The sequence below is a fragment of the Solanum stenotomum genome, chromosome 9, assembly GCF_019186545.1.
Source record: "Solanum stenotomum isolate F172 chromosome 9, ASM1918654v1, whole genome shotgun sequence".
Classification (NCBI taxonomy): domain Eukaryota; kingdom Viridiplantae; phylum Streptophyta; class Magnoliopsida; order Solanales; family Solanaceae; genus Solanum; species Solanum stenotomum.
In genome coordinates this window covers 25,887,375-25,904,787 of record NC_064290.1, presented here as the reverse complement: position 1 = coordinate 25,904,787, position 17,413 = coordinate 25,887,375, and the positions used below count along the sequence as shown (strand labels likewise).

Genomic DNA, 17,413 nt, shown 5'->3' with positions numbered 1-17,413 from the left:
TAGGGTGCACCAGTGTTGTTCGTAAGGAAGAAAGATGGCTCACTGAGAATGTGTATCGATTACCGACAGCTGAATAAGGCAACTATAAAGAATAAGTATCCCCTTCCGAGGATAGATGACTTGTTTGATCAGTTACAAGGTGCTAAGTGTTTCTCAAAGATTGATTTAAGATCAGGGTACCACCAGATACGAGTTCGGGAGAAAGACGTTCCAAAGACAGCTTTTAGAACTAGATATGGACACTTTGAGTTCTTGGTAATGTCTTTTGGATTAACTAATGCCCCAGCAGTGTTCATGGACCTGATGAATAATATATTTAGGCCATATCTAGACTTGTTTGTGATTTTATTTATTGATGATATTTTGGTGTATTCACGTTCAAAAGATGAGCATGCAAATCATCTGCGAGCAGTCCTTCAGGTTCTTCAAGACCGAGAACTTTATGCAAAGTTTTCTAAGTGTGAGTTCTGGCTGGACTCTGTAGCTTTCTTAGGCCATATTATATCAGATGTAGGCATTGCGATTGATACACAAAAGATTGAAACCGGAAAGACTTGGCCCAGACCCATGACTCCGACTGAGGTTCGTAGTTTCTTAGGGTTAGCTGGGTACTACAGCAGGTTTGAAGAGGGGTTTCCTTCAATTTCAGCCCCATTAACGAAGTTGACTCAAAAAGCAACTAAGTTCCAGTGGACTGAGGCTTGCGAGCATAGTTTCCAGGAACTGAAGGACAGATTGACATCAGCACCAGTTCTTGCATTACTAGACGGTTCAGAAGGCTATGTGGTGTATTGTGATGCTTCTGGTGTTGGGTTGGGATGTGTTCTAATGCAACATGGTAAGGTTATCGCATATGCTTCAAGGCAGTTGAGGAAGCATGAGAAGAACTATCCAACCCACGATTTAGAGTTGGCTGCAGTTGTGCATGCATTAAAGATCTGGAGACACTATTTGTATGGCGTTCATGTTGACATCTTCACAGATCATAGAAGCCTTCAATATATATTTAGACATAAGGAGTTAAATCTGCGACAGCGTCGATGGCTTGAGTTACTGAAAGACTACGACGTGGATATTTTATATCATCCAGGAAAGACGAATGTGGTAGCCGATGCCCTCAGTCGAAGATCTATGGGTAGTTTATTCCATTTAGGTGTTGAGAAGCGGGAGCTAGCATGAGAGCTTCATCAGTTGGCTAGTTTGGGAGTCAGATTATTAGAGGCAGACGATAGTGGGGTCACAATTCAGGATACAGCCGTATCATCTCTAGTTGTAGAAGTAAAATCACAACAACAAGAGGATCCTAGCTTAGAGAAGCTTAGAGGTAAGGCTCAGGATCAACAATCTTTAGCATTTGATATAGCAGAAGATGGAGTCCTCAGATATAGCGGTCGATTGTGTGTTCTGAATGTTGTAGACCTCTGACATCGAATTATAGAAGAGGTACATCATTCCCGTTATTCTATTCACCCTGGTTCGACGAAGATGTACCATGATATTAAGGAGATCTATTGGTGGCAAGGGATGAAGAAGGACGTTGCTGAGTTTGTGGCACAGTGTCTTAACTGTCAACAGGTGAAAGTTGAGCACCAAAAGTCTGTTGGGCTAGTTCAGGAAATAGCCATTCCTTTGTGGAAGTGGGAAGCAATTAATATGGATTTTATTACCGGGTTACCTTGATCGCTTCGCAAGTTTGACTCTATTTGGGTAATTGTTGATAGACTAACAAAATCAGCCAACTTCTTACCAGTCAGGGCTACTTTTTCTGCCGAAGCCTATGCAGGGCTCTATATTAGAGAGATTGTTAGGCTACACGGTGTCCCAGTATCTATTATCTCCGATAGAGGAGCACAATTTACCGCCAACTTCTGGAAGTCCTTCCAGAAAGGATTAGGGACACAAGTTAATCTTAGTACCGCCTTTCACCCTCAAACAGATGGCCAGGCTGAGCGCACAATTTTGACCCTCGAAGATATGTTACGGGCGTGTGCGCTAGACTTCAAGGGAAGTTGGGATGACCACTTGCCTCTTATTGAGTTCGCATACAATAATAGTTATCATTCCAGTATCGGGATGACACCTTATGAGGCTTTTTATGGGAGAAAATGTAGATCCCCCACTGGATGGTTCGGGGTAGGTGAGTCAGGGTTGATCGGACCTGACTTAGTCCAACAGACATTAGAGAAAGTTAAGCTCATTCGGGAAAGGTTGCTAACAGCTCAAAGCCAACAGAAGTCATATTCAGATGTGCGACGAAAGGACTTAGAGTTTTGTGTCGATGACTGGGTATTCTTAAAAGTCTCCCCTATGAAAGGTGTTATGAGATTTGGCAAAAAAGGTAAAGTTAGTCCAAGATTCATTGGGCCATATCGGATCCTTCGGAAGGTAGGACAAGTGGCTTATGAGTTAGAATTGCCTTCGGGGTTAGAATCTGTTCATCCAGTTTTCCATGTATCGATACTACAGAAGTGCGTAGGAAACCCTTATCGGGTTGTCCCAGTTGAGGATGTTCAGATCACAAAGGATTTATCCTACGAGAAAACTCCAGTTGCCATATTAGATCGACATTTTCGTAAATTGAGGACCAAGGAGGTGGCTTCAGTTAAAGTATTGTGGAGAAACAAGAATAGAGAAGAGGTGACCTGGGAAGCTGAGGATGGCATGAGGTCCAAATATCCTCAATTGTTTCATACCCCAGGGTGATAACATATCAATTTTTATTAGTGAAGTAAGGTTAGATACCTATCAGTTTTTATTATTATTTTTATATATTATTGCTTATTATCATGGTTGTTATCGTTGTATTTTGCTCGCACTGTTATTGCGGAGCTATAGTGCTTAGCTATTTATGATGTAATGTGAGATGCCTAGGTTAAAATTTCTGCATTTCAGGTTATGGATAGTCACATTCACAAATGATACTTTGCCTATACTTTGGCAACTCCTAGAGACACGATTGTGTGACTTAGATTTTTCATTCTAGGACGAATGTTTCTAAGGGGGGGAAGGATGTAACACCCCAACTTTTCCAAAACGTCTAAATTAACTCGTACCGTCATGAAAAGACAAAGAGGGTGAGTAATAAATTAAAAAGGATGTGGTATGTCATATTTTAAGTGTTCAAGGGTTTTATCTCAAGTTTTGAAGTTAAGTGGCAAAATAAAAGTTGGCGAAAGTTATCGTAAGTTCTTCTTTAAAGATTTCTTTGAAATTTGGGTCAAATGTATTGGATGTTTTCTCCCAATATATAAAGAGTTAGAAGGCCTATTACCCATTAAATCGAAGGCCTACGAGTCTAGTTTGCAACGCACAAAACCCCGTATTAAACGGACATCCGAGTAAAAAGTTATGAGGGTTTTACTAGGGAGTGCCAAGGCAGAATCCGGGTCGGGTAAAGAAATATGGTATGTCGGCTATATAACGTTTTTAGCCATGGAATCAGTTCATTTCAGTTCCAAAACCAGAAAAAAAAAAGCTTAGGATAGGGTTCCTATGGAGTCCTAGCATGGTGAAGGTTAGTTTTGACGAATTCTACCATTAAACGTTGCCCCGTGCCTAGAAACATAATCCCTACACGTGGCAATCGTTTTTCCCTTCTATTTGCTGCGTTTGGAGTTGGTTTTTGAAGATATAAATTTGTAACTATTGGTGTTTCTTCAAGGTTTTAACTTGGTTAACTAAGGTAATCATCTCGGGACTCTTTTATGATTGTTTTTATGAATTTATACGGACGTTTAGACAAGTTGGGGCAATATGGCAAATCTGCCGATATAAGGTTAATTATAAACTATTTATAGGTGCGTACCAGCTGTGTATATATAGTGTTTGCGAAGCGTAGGACATAAGGAACAACTTTCTTGAAGGAACTACGGTCTTTCGAGCGTTCCTTGGAAAGGTATGTTAAGGCTATTCCCTACTTACGACATGTTTCCTTAAAGTTTAGAAGCAATGTATTTGGGTTGTTATCCTTGATATATTGTTGGCTGCTCGAGTTGATATAATCCTCCCTTGTCGGGATTCTTGTTCAGTTAGTAGCGTCCCTATGTTGGACACGACTTAAGAGGCTATTTGTATAGGTTGCTTATAACTAAATTGCTCGCTTTTAGCGGTTGTATTGTTATTATTGTCGTTGAGGCTATTGTGGTTAGCTGCAGGAATGTGATTTATGCCTAGAAGGGCTATGTTCTGCCTACAGGGCTATATGGATGCCTAACAGGGCTATGAGTTGCCTACAAGGCTATATTGACGCCTAAGAAGGCTATGTTCTTCCTACAAGGCCATGTTGTTGCCTCAAAGGGCTATGAATTCTCTATAAGCTACGTTGATGCCTAAAGGAGCTATGTGCTACCTAAGGGGCTATATTAAGGCCTAAGAGGGCTATGTGACTGCCTACAGGGCTAGGGGACTACTGATAGGGGTATATAGGCTGATTGACACCTTCCGGGCTTATGGTGGCCTGAGTAGGTGGTCTTGTGTGCTGTTTGTACCTGCCGAGCTTATAGGGGCTTGGTTAGGTTGTTGTTTTATTATTTTTGATAAGTTTAGATTTAGGAGCAGGTCAGTACACTTATCTTAGCCTTGATTTATTTATTGGATTATTCCAGTATATCATGATACCTCATCATAGTCTATTGCCTTTCATACTCTGTACATTATTTTTTACTGACGCCCCATGGCCTTGGGGGCGCTGCATTCATTCATGCAGGTCCTGACAGATGACTGAGTGGACCTCCTCAGCAGCAGGATTGACTTTTATCCGATTGGCTAGCCCCTTTCCTCTGGAGCTGCTAGAGTTGGGAGGTTTGTTACATTTTGTTGTATATATCTTTATGGGTAGGCTGGGGCCCTGTCCCACCAATCTTTACTACTCTTGGAGGCTTGCAGACTAGTGTGTGGGGTTTATAGCTACGTTATGGCCATGCTGGCCTATGTTGTTGGTTTGCGGAAGCTTGTGAGCTGTTTGATGTATTGTATTGATATATACCTGCTTTTAGTTTTGGTATAGATATCATGGTGGCCTCGACGGCCCAATTATGACTTCTGTGCTAGTTGACTATTTATTTATATGATCTCCTGGGAATAGCTGTTTCTGTTATAGATTAGTTCACAGGGGCCTTGCCGGCCGATGGCTTAGTTTTAAGCCGAGATATACTTGTTTGATTTCTTGATTGTGTGTGGCTGTCATGCGCTAGTAGCAAATGGTTCAACAGGGTCGGCTCGGGCCTGAGTTTTGGCATTAGGAGCCAGTTGCGCCTCTCGAGTTTGGGGCGTGACACAAATGTAGGAGAACATTCATATAGTCATATCCTTTCAACAATTCTTGCTTCAAATATACTGACCATTATCAAATTAAATTCTAATTCCTCCACCATTTCCAACATTGCTAACACATGATCAATTAAAAGATTATTCTCCCCCCTACTATCCTTAACATATCTCCAACTATCATAACCCCACTACTTACTATATAAAAACAACCAACACAATCTCTAATAAGTTTCTTAACATTCAAGCAAGATAAATTCTTGCAACCAATACCACTCTAACCGTAAATCTTTCCACTATAATTTTTTGAAGGCGAATCATGAAAAGAAAGTATACCAACCTTTGAAATTGTCTTTGCAAAGCATCTTTTTCTTTGCAAGGACTTGCAGCTAATGATAATAAGTTTCTTTCTAAGACTCCAACCATCAGGACAAGGCCCATTAATATTGTAATTCATTAATTGACAAAGAAATCCAGAGATTTCATACAAGAATTCCCTATAGAAGAAACCCCTTTAGTGATTTCAGTTCATGAGTATTTACCCAAAGGAATCAAATTATTCTGCAAGAAAGTTCTCCCTTGAGTTGAAATCTTGAAACTAGAAAATAAAAACTTTCATACCCTAAGATCTATTATACAATTATACAATCTCTTACTCGAGACCCTCTTTCTAAAGAGCATACAATCCTTTTCAAAAACAACAATGATGAATCTTAACATGATAAGATTAACAATTAGACATCAAAACAAAGGAACCCACAAAAAATTGAACCAAAATTTAACCCAATACTTTTAATAATAGATAGATTGACAAGCATATTGCAAAGCATTTTAGATACGAACTCTACAAGAGATAAAAGAAAAAAGAGAATCATAAGTTGCTAACCTTTTCAGTTTGGATTGCAAAAACTTACTCTATAGAGAAGATGATGAAGAGAGGGAATTGATTATGTTAAACCTTAAAATTTAGTGAGTTGGGGAGAGATAATTTAGCCCTTTGAGAAAAAGAGGGAAAAAGTCAAGGGAATTTTCCCCGCTGGTTCTAAAATTTTGAGTTTAATTTTCTAAGTAACCCATAAAAATGTGCAGATAAAATCTAAGAAGATGGTGCTACTATTGTCCTTTTCACATTTTTGCACTATATTTCTCATTTATTCCTTTTTTGCCATTTAAAATCTTAAGAGATAGAATTAACTTAATAATAAAAACATAAATAATTTAGATGATATATAATATATTATAATAAACAAAAAAACAACCAAAAAATAACTAAATATCAAACGAAAAAATATAAAATACACAACAAACTCATTAAAATAATTAATTTGATATTAAATTGTTAAATATCTTTTATTAGATAAAAATGTAAAAATATGTAAAATTGATAAAATTATTTATTTAAATTTAAAACTCCTAATATTATGAAAATAAAAGATAGTCATGTGCATTTATATTGTAAAAAATAATTATTTTCCCTATCATATATCTACATAACTAAATTTGTAGGTCATACACACGATATTACTAAATCCTCATTTATTTTCACTTAATAGATATCTTAATTTTAAATTATTCATATTTTAATCACTAAAATGTGTTGTTTTTTTATGTTACAATAACTTAGTGGATCCGAATAGGTCTAGATAAATAATATTTGTTATAAAGTCCTACAGTCCAAGTTCTTGCATGGACTACCCTATTTTGGCAGTATTTAATTTTTATTCCGCAAATTGATGATCTTTAACTTTTGTCCCTACTGCTTATTTAATGACAATTTATTGTCCAAAGACTCCTTAACTGTGACTTAATTTTGTTTGGAAAATATTTTTAGATAATGTTTACAATTGTTATCCTCAACCAAACCATTGTTGCCCATCACTGCAACCACTTGTCATCACCACTAGCCACTATTTACAAACATCGCCATCAAATGTCATTACCATAACAAACATAGATCACTACTGACAATCACCACCACAAATTATCATTATATATATTTTCTATAATGACCCGAAAGGTCATTTTGGAAATTTTTCAAAAATTACCATTTTACTCCTCCCAATATTGACCCGGAATCATTTCTGATTGTTTTCAAATTGATTTCAAACCTTGAGTAAAAATTGTGAATTATGTAAGTTTTTGGTTTCAAAAGGAATATTGTTAAAAAGTAGTTTTTGGTTTCTTTTGGAGTTTTGAGTGTTGGAACTGAATTCTATCGATTTCATGAGTTCTGGAATATGGAATTTGGTCTAATAGAAGTGCTAGCTTCAGATTCTGAGTCTTTTTAAGGATTTGAGCTCCTAAGTTCGGACTTTGTGAAATTTTAGCCTTTCGGTTAACTTTAATTAAAATTTGGGGTTCGAATGCTCGGATTAGAATTCTAAGAGTTTCATGGATTAGGGGGATGATTTTATGCCTCGGTGAGATCTTGGTTGAATTTTCAGAGGTCTCAAGCTTGATAACCTTTTTATGCGTTATGTTCATTTTTTGAGACTTTAATTATTTTCCGGTCAAGGAAACCTCATATTCGTATTTCGATGGTTCCATTAAGTCTGAAACACCGACTTTAGTGAAATTGCATATATGGTTTGTGTGTACGGGATTCCAATCAAATTTGAGGGTCATTTAGCCGTTTTGAGTGTTGGCTGATTTTTCTGGTGCCTCGGATTTGTAGTACCTAGCATTCGCGAAGGGTTAGTCTCTTTTGTGAAGGTTTGATGGTAAAATCCCAGGTGGCCCAACCATAGCGATTGCAAAAGGAAGTTCACTTGCGTGACCTTCGCGAAAGTGAAGCCCTGTCACGACCCAGGGGTACCCCCTAGATGTAACATGGCGTATAGGACCCCGAAATACCCCATAAAAGACACTTAGCATTCATAACATGAGAAATAGAATAATAAAAATAAAACAATAGTCCAAGTCCAATAGTTTTATAAAAGAAAAGCGGAAGTCTAAAACACTTGTCTCATTAGTCATCTATTACAATAGAATGAACTTTGGCCTAGCCCATACATCATGTCCAAAACTGAAATACAAGAAGTAAACTGAAACAATGAAAACCCGTCCTCGAAGCATGAGGACTCACCAAAGCTTGGGAACCTCGTAATCAACCACTAGCCACGAAACTGAGAAACCTGATTGTTAGACCCTACATTTGGGGAAAAGTAGGCAAAAGTATGTGTTAGTACAAAACATTATACCAAGTATGATAGCTATGCATAAAACATTTATATCATGCTAGAAGGAGGAATTGCTTGCCCTCTCTTCCTTTAGCCGTAAGTATTGGGCAATTCCTCATTTTATGACCACACTTACCACAACTAAAGCAACCATCCTTGCCGGGTAGGCACTTACCCTCGTGCTTCTTTCCACACCTAGTACAAGTAGACATGGGAAATGAAGATCCACTACAATTACCTCCTTGAGGCTTAGAGTTAAACACCCTATATTTGTTGAACTTAGGAGGAGCATTGGAGGAACTTTGACTGAAAAACCTTTGTCGAAATCTGGGATGACCATGTCCATCGGACCTTGCATGAGAGAAATTACCATCACCAATTTTATCCCTCTTTGTAGCCCTAGACTTTTCCTTAAGTTTCTCCTCTTCAATCTATTGTGCTTGAACCATGAGAAGAGAGATCTCCATGTCATTAATGAGCATAACGTTCAACACTCTTTAACCACCATTTCAGACACACCCTAAACGAACATACTCATCATTGCCCTTGAATCGGCAACCATTGTTGTAGCATATTTAGACATTTGTGTGAACTTTAGAGCATATTCCGTCACACTCATACTCCCTTGTCGAAGGTTAATGAACTCAAGCACCTTGGCTTCCCTCATCTCAAGGGGAAATACCTATCAAGGAAAATGACTTTAAATTTCTCCCAATCAAGAGGACCCAAATCTTCTCGTCTCCCTTCTTTCCATTGGTTATACCAAATTTGAGCTACACCCTTAAGTTGATAAGTGGCTAACTCTGCCTTTTCAAACGGCGTCACTCCCATGATCATCAAGACCTTTAGACCTCATCAATGAACTTTTGAGGATCTTTCTCAACCTTAGAACCATGAAATTCTGAAGGATTCATCCTAATGAAGTCCCTCACTCTAGATGCCACTGTACCCACATTTGGGTTCACGGGAACCGCAACCTCCTTATTGCATTGGGACGTCACGGCTTGAGCCAACACTTTAAAAGCAGCCCTAAACTCTATATTAGTCACTTGCTCGGCCAAAGGATCGACCAGAACTTGAGGATCTTAGGGAGGAGCTTCTTATTCCATATTCTCTCTCACATTCCTTCTAGCATAAGCACTTTGAGTAGCCATATCATGTAGAACATTAGATAAGGATTAAGAGAGAGACCTTATAGAGTTAAACTCTATCGCTCGACTTTAGAGTATTGAAAGAAGTGGAGTTTTCTAATCATATTGTAACCTCTAATTCATAAATGTGGAGCGTTTTACACTGATGAACAAGACTTTACTCGACGTGGCTTATGAGACATCCTGGAACCATTCTAAATCTTGTACTCTGATTACCAAGTTTGTCACGACCCAGGGTTACCCCCCAGATGTAACATGGCATATAGGACCCCAAAAGACCCCATACAAGCCACTTAGCATTCATAACATAAGAAATAGAACAATAGAAGTAAAATAATAGTCCAAGTCCAATAGTTTTATAAAAGAAAAGTAGAAGTCTAAAACACTTGTCTCATTAGCCATTTAGTACAAAAGAATGAAATTAGGCCTAGCCCATACATCATGTCCAAAACTGAAATACAAGAATTAAACTAAAACAATGAAAACCCATCCTTGAAGCATGAGGACTCACCAAAGCTCAAGAACCTCGTAATCAACCACTAGCCACGAAACTTAGAAACCTGACTGTCAGACCTTAAATTTGGGGAAATGTATGTAAGAGTATGCGTTAGTAAAAAACAATGTACCAAGTATGATAGATATGCATAAAACATTTAAATCATGCTAAAGGGAGGATATTTCATGACATGCAATTGACCAAGATAAAACATGATATAAAAGGGTTAGGAAACATAAGTCATAAAACATGGTAAATACAAGCTAACATCATTAAAGTCTTTCAAAACATCTGATATACTTCTTGAAGTAACCTTAGTTCATTATTATTGTGGGGGATTAGCCTTAACCAACATAGAGACCATGTGAGCTATAACATTGTCATGCCCCAAACTCAAGGGGGCACAACTGACTCCTAACGCCAAAACCCAGGCCCGAGCCGACTCTGCTGAACCATTTGCTACCAGCGCATGGCAGTCACATGCAATTAAGAAAACAAACAAGTATATCTCGGCTTAAAACTAAGCCCTCGGCCGGCAAGACCCCTGTCAACAGATCTACAAAAGAAACAGCTACTCCCAAGAATTCATATAAAGAAATTGTCAACTAGCACAGAACTCCTGATTGGGCCGTCAAGGCCACCATGATCTCTATACCAAAACTGAAAGTATGCATATAACAAGACATAATCTGATAAATAAATTAAGGATAAGATAATTGTACTGACCTGCTTCTAAATCTAAATTTATCAAAAATAATAAAACAACAACCTAACCAAGCCCCCATAAGCTCGGTAGGTACAAATAGCACACAAAACCACCTACTCAGGCCCCCATAAGCCCGGAGGTGCCAATCAGCCTATATACCCCTATCGATAGTCCCCTAGCCCCACAGGCAGTCACATAGCCCTCTTAGGCATCAACATAGCTTATAGACAACTCATAGCCCTCTTAGGCAACAACATGGCCCTGTAGGAAGCACATAACCTTCTTAGGCGTCAATATATATCCCTGTAGGCAACTCATAGCCCTTCTAGGCATCAATATAGCCCCGTAGGCAACTCATAGCCCTTTTAGGCATCCATATAGCCCTGTAGGCAGATCATAACCCTGCTAGGCATAGATCACATTCCTGCAGCTAACCACAATAGCCCAAAGGCAACAATAACAATCCAACAACTAAAAGTGAACAATTTAGTTATAGGCAACCTATACAAATAGCCTCTAAGTCGTGTCCAACATACGAATGTTACTACAGAATAAGAATCTCGATAAGAGAGGATTATACGCACTCGAGCAGCCAACAATCAACAATAATGGCTACAAGTATAACAACGATAACAACTCAATTACATTGCTCCTAAGCTTTAAGGAATGTGCCATAGGAAGAGAATAGCCTTAACATACCTTTTTCGCTAAATTCACGTGGCCTAACGACTTTAACTCATAACTCCCTCGATACTACAACAAGGTAGGACCATAATCAACACACAAAATAAAAGATACCATGACAATACGATAAAAGAGATGTATTTCCGTCGCAAATTGCTATTTGCTGCTTATAAATGCTAGAGTCAATGAAAGAAGGGTCTTACCTCGATCTTAGGTTCGTAATTCACCTCAAAACCTTCAAATATATTTGAACCCCTGCTGTCCCAACACTAAAGTGTGAAATGCTACGCAATTGATAGAACAAATTATACCACGATGATGAGCTCAACGCGTAGAACAACTTTCGTCAAGGACTTAAGTCGAGAAAATGTATACTCCACTTGATCCTAGAAATGGGTTTCTATGTTTTCTCTGTATATTTAGCTTAAAATGAAGAAAAAACTCGAAGAAGAAGATATATACAACTTTCCACCGACCTAGGGCCCCACCTCACGTGCTTGCTTGCGCAGTCCTACGAAAACGCAAATATCTCTCTATTCTGAACTCGTATGAACAAATGGTTTAATGCGTTGGAAACTAGACTCGTAGACCTTCGATTCGATAGTTTGTGGGCCCCACAACTCTTTATATATTGGGAGAAAACCTCCAAGACATTTGACCCAAATTTCAGAGAAATCTTTAAGAAGGAACTTACGATAACTTCCGCCAACTTTTATTTTGCCACTTACCTAACTTCAAAACTTGAGATGCAACACTTGAACACTTAAAATAGGACATACCACATCATTCTTAATTTATTACCCACCCTCCTTGTCTTTCCACGGAGATACGAGTTAATTTAGACGTTTTGAAAAGTCGGGGTGTTACACTCCTCCCCTCTTAGAAACATTCGTCCTCGAATGAAAAATCTGAGGCACACTGTTCAGTCCTTAGGACTTGCCAGAATTTAGGTAGTTTTTCCTTTGTAAATGTCACTATCCAGGAACCTGAAATGAAAAATTTCTAACCTAGGCGTCTCACATGACAACATAAATAGCTAAGCGTTATAGCTCCACCACAACAGTGCGAGCAGACACACAACGACAATCACAATAATAATAAGCAATAGTATATATATATATAGGTATCTTACCTTACAGCCCTAATGTAAACTGATATGACATCACCCTGGGGTATGAAACAAGTGAGGATATTTGGACCTCATGCCATCATCAGCCTCCCAGGTCACCTCTTCTCTATTTTTATTCCTCCACAATACTTTAACCGAAGCCACCTCTTTGGTCCTCAATTTACGGACCTGCCGACCTAATATAGCAACTGGAGTTTCCTCGTAGGACAACTCCTCTGTGATCTGAACATCCTCAATTGGGACAACCCGAGAAGGGTCTCCTACACACTTTCGTAGCATCAATACATGGAAAATTGGATGAACAGATTTTAGCCCTGAAGGCAATTCTAACTCATAAGCCACACGTCCTACCCTCCGAAGGATCTGGTATGGCCCAATGAATCTTGGACTAAGCGTTCCTTTTTTGCCAAATCGCATAACACCCTTCATAGACGAGACTTTTAAGAATACCCAATCATTGACACAAAACTCTACGTCCCTTCGTCTTACATCTGCGTATGACTTTTGTCGGCTTTGAGCTGTTAGCAACCTCTCCCGAATGAGCTTAACTTTCTCCATTGTCCGCTGGACTAAATCAGGTCCAATCAACTCTGACTCACCTACCTCAAACCATCTGATGGGAGATCTACATTTTCTCCCATACAAAGCCTCATAAGGTGCCATCCCGATGCTAGAATGATAACTATTATTGTATGCGAACTTAATAAGAGGCAAGTGGTCATCCCAGCTTCCCTTGAAGTGTAGCGCGCACGCCCGTAACATATCTTCGAGTGTCAAAATTGTTCGCTCAGCCTGGCCATCTGTTTGAGGGTGAAAGGCGGTACTAAGATTAACCTGTGTCCCTAATCCTTTCTCGAAGGACTTCCAGAAATTGGTGGTAAATTGTGCTCCTCTATCAGAGATAATAGATACTGGGACACCGTGTAGCCTAACAATCTCTCTAATATAGAGCCCTGCATAGTTTTCGGCCGAAAAAGTAGCCCTGACTGGTAAGAAGTGGGCTGATTTTGTTAGTCTATCAACAATTACCCAAATAGAGTCAAACTTGCGACGCGATTGAGGTAACCCTGTAATAAAATCCATATTAATTGCTTCCCACTTCCACAAAGGAATGGCTATCTTCTGAACTAGCCCAGCGGGCTTCTGGTGCTCAACCTTCACCTGTTGGCAATTAGGACACTGTGCCACAAATTCAGCAACGTCCTTCTTCATCCTGTGCCACCAATAGATCTCCTTAATATCATGGTACATCTTCGTCGAACCAGGGTGAATAGAATAACGGGAATGATGTGCCTCTTCCATAATTCGATGTCGAAGCCCTGCAACATTTGGAACACACAATCGACCGCTATATCTGAGGACTCCATCTTCTGCTATATCAAATGCTAAAGACTGTGGATCCTGAGCCTTGGCTCTAAGCTAGGATCCTCTTGTTGCCGTGACTTTACTTCTACAACTAGAGATGATACGGCTGTGTCCTGAATTGTTACCCCACTATCTTCTGCCTCTAACAATCTGACTCCCAAGCTAGCTAACTGATGCAGGCTCCCGCTTCTCAACACCTAAATGGGATAAACTACCCATAGATCTTCGACTGAGGGCATCGGCTACCACATTTGCCTTTCCTGGATGATATAAAATATCCACGTCGTAGTCTTTCAGTAACTCAAGCCATCGACGTTGTCGCAAATTTAACTCCTTCTGTCTAAATATATATTGAAGTATTTTATGATCTGTGAAGATGTCAACATGAACACCATACAAACAGTGTCTCCAGATCTTTAATGCATGCACAACTGCAGCTAACTCTAAATCATGGGTCGGATAGTTCTTCTCATGTTTCCTCAATTGTCTTGAAGCATATGCGATAACCTTACCATGTTGCATTAGAACACATCCCAACCCAACCCCAGAAGCATCACAGTACACCGCATAGCCTTCTGAGCCCTCTGGCAATGCTAGAACTGGTGCTGATGTCAACCTGTCCTTTAGCTCCTGGAAACTATGCTCGCAAGCCTCAGTCCACTGGAACTTAGCTGCTTTTTGAGTCAGCTTCGTTAATGGTGCTGAAAATGAAGAAAACCCCTCTACAAACCTTCTGTAGTACCCAGCTAACCCCAAGAAACTACGAACCTCAGTTGGAGTCATAGGTCTGGCCAAGTTTTTACGGCCTCAATCTTTTGTGTATCAACCGCAATACCTGCATCTGATACAATATGGCCTAAGAAAGCGACAGAGTTCAACCAGAACTCACACTTAGAAAACTTTACATAAGGTTCTTGATCTCGAAGAACCTGAAGGACTGCTCGCAGATGATATGCATGCTCAGCTTTTGAACGTGAATACACCAAAATATCATCAATAAATACAATCACAAACAAGTCTAAATACGGCCTGAATATACTATTCATCAGGTCCATGAACACTGCTGGGGCATTAGTTAATCCAAAAGACATCACCAAGAACTCAAAGTGTCCATATCTAGTTCTAAAAGTTGTCTGTTGAATGTCTTTCTCCCGAACTCGTATCTGGTGGTAACCTGATCTTAAATCAATCTTCGAGAAGCACTCAGCACCTTGTAACTGATCAAACAAGTCATCGATCCTCGGAAGGGGATACTTATTCTTTATAGTCGCCTTATTTAGCTGTTGATAATCGATACACATTCTTAGTGAGCCAACTTTCTTCCTCACGAATAACACTGGTGCACCCCATGGTGAAGCACTAGGTCTGATAAAGCCTTTATCCAGCAAGTCTTTCAGCTGATCCTTCAACTCTTTTAGTTCAGCAGGAGCCATTCTATAAGGAAGGATAGATATGGGTTGTGTACCTGGTAGCATATCGATAGCAAAATCAATTTCCCGTTCTGGAGGGATACCAGGAAGTTCGTCTGGAAATACATCTAGAAACTCATTAACTACCGGAATAGAAGGAAGTGTCGGTGGTTCTGCATCTATATTATGAACACGAACAGGATGATAAATACAACCCTTAGTAATCATCCTCCTCGCCTTAAGATAGGAAATAAACCTACCTTTTGGTGTTGCTGTAACGCCTTTCCATTCTCGAACTGCCTCTCCTGGAAAGTGGAATCTAACAATCTTTGTTCGACACTCAACATTAGCATAACAAGACGCTAACCAGTCCATACCTATAATGACGTCGAAATCGACCATCTCTAAATCTACGAGATCTACAGAGGTCTGACTGTCGATAATTTCTACCGTGCAACCTCGATAAACTCTCTTGGCAACAATAGACTCACCAACTGGGGTAGATACAATAAAGGGTCGATCTAATGACTCTGCTACTATACATAACTTCCCCGCAATAAATAGAGTAACATAAGACAGAGTAGATCCAGGATCTATCAAACCATAAACACAATGGGAGCAAACAATCAATGTACCTGTCATAACATCTGGTGATGACTCTGAGTCCTGTCGGCCGGCTAGTGAATATGTACGATTCTGGCCACTACTAGAACTAGATGCTCCCTCTCTGCCTCTGCCTCTACCTCTACCTGCTGAAGTCTGGGGTCCACGCCCTGTAGACTGTGCTGATGAAGAGGTACTTACTATTGACCTGGTCGAATGACCTATACCACCCTGACCTATGGTCGGACAGTTTCTCCACACATGCCCCTCCTGTCCACAAGAATAACAACCTGTGGAACCCTATTTACACCTCTCAAAATGTAGCCTACCACAAGTTGCGCAACGCGACGGTGCTGTCCTAGCCTGGCCTGAGCCTCTCTGTTGATGAGAGTCTGATGCTCGTGAGCCCTCACCTAGGCCTGACTGTCCCTGACTATAAAATCTACTACCCTGGAACTGCTGTGGTGGAGGTCTAGGTGGCCTAATAAAATATCGGGGTCTGGGACCACCCTGAAAATCTCCCTGCGAACCAGCGGGCCTAGCCCTCTTCTGTTTCTCTCTCTCGACCCTCTCACTCGTATACTGTAGATGTCGGCGATCCTCTATGCCCTGTGCGAAGACCTGAATCTGCGAGATATCCATATTATCATTTAGAGCAGCGGTAGAACAAGCCTCGATATAGCCTGAGTTAAGCCCTCCCACAAATCTACGCACCCCGTCATGCATCGTATCAACAAATGCTGGTGCATATCTAGCCAATGAATCAAATCTCAGCTCGTACTCTCGGACACTCATGCCTCCCTGTCGGAGGTTCAGAAACTGGTCCACCCGGCCATCCCTAATCTCTCGAGGCAAATAATGATCTATGAAAGCTTCTGTAAAGCTATCCCAAGTTGGTAGAGATGTATCTTTTTCCCTAGATCTCTCCCAACTTTCATACCACAATACTGCAACATCACACAATCGAAATGCTGCTAACTCAACTGACTCAGTCGCTGAGGCATGCATGACTCTGAAGATCCTATGAAGCTGATCAACAAAGTGTTGAGGGTCTTCTCTGCGATCTGTCCCTGTAAATTGTGGAGGATTTAAGGCAAGAAATTCACAAACTCTCGATCTTCCGGGTCCTTCAGAAGGTTCGGCAATATCTGGCGCAACTGGTTGGCACTGTGCAACTACTAACTGTGCTAACATATATACTGCACTCTTGAAATCCTGATCAGATGGAATAGGAGGAACTAGAGGTGGTACTGCTGGTGGAGCCGGAAGTCCTGTAGCCCTCGGAGGCTCCTAAAGCTGTGGAGAAGCTATAGGGGGCTGAGAAGATGTCTCCCCCTGGGTCTCACAATGGGCTGCCTCCACCTGTGGTACCTTGCCAGTACCCTCGCCTGCAGTTGTATCTAGTCCTTGGCTACTGGTAGTCTGC

At 40.3% G+C, this 17,413-nt stretch overlaps 1 protein-coding gene and 1 pseudogene across 3 annotated transcripts in view; both read right to left on the bottom strand.

The window, feature by feature from the left end:
• Nucleotides 1–17,413, bottom strand: part of LOC125876728 (uncharacterized) — an 854,340-nt gene that overhangs the window by 281,882 nt on the left and 555,045 nt on the right. The gene's annotated exons all lie outside the window — the stretch shown is intronic.
• On the bottom strand, nucleotides 5,326–17,181 carry LOC125877402 (uncharacterized; annotated as a pseudogene).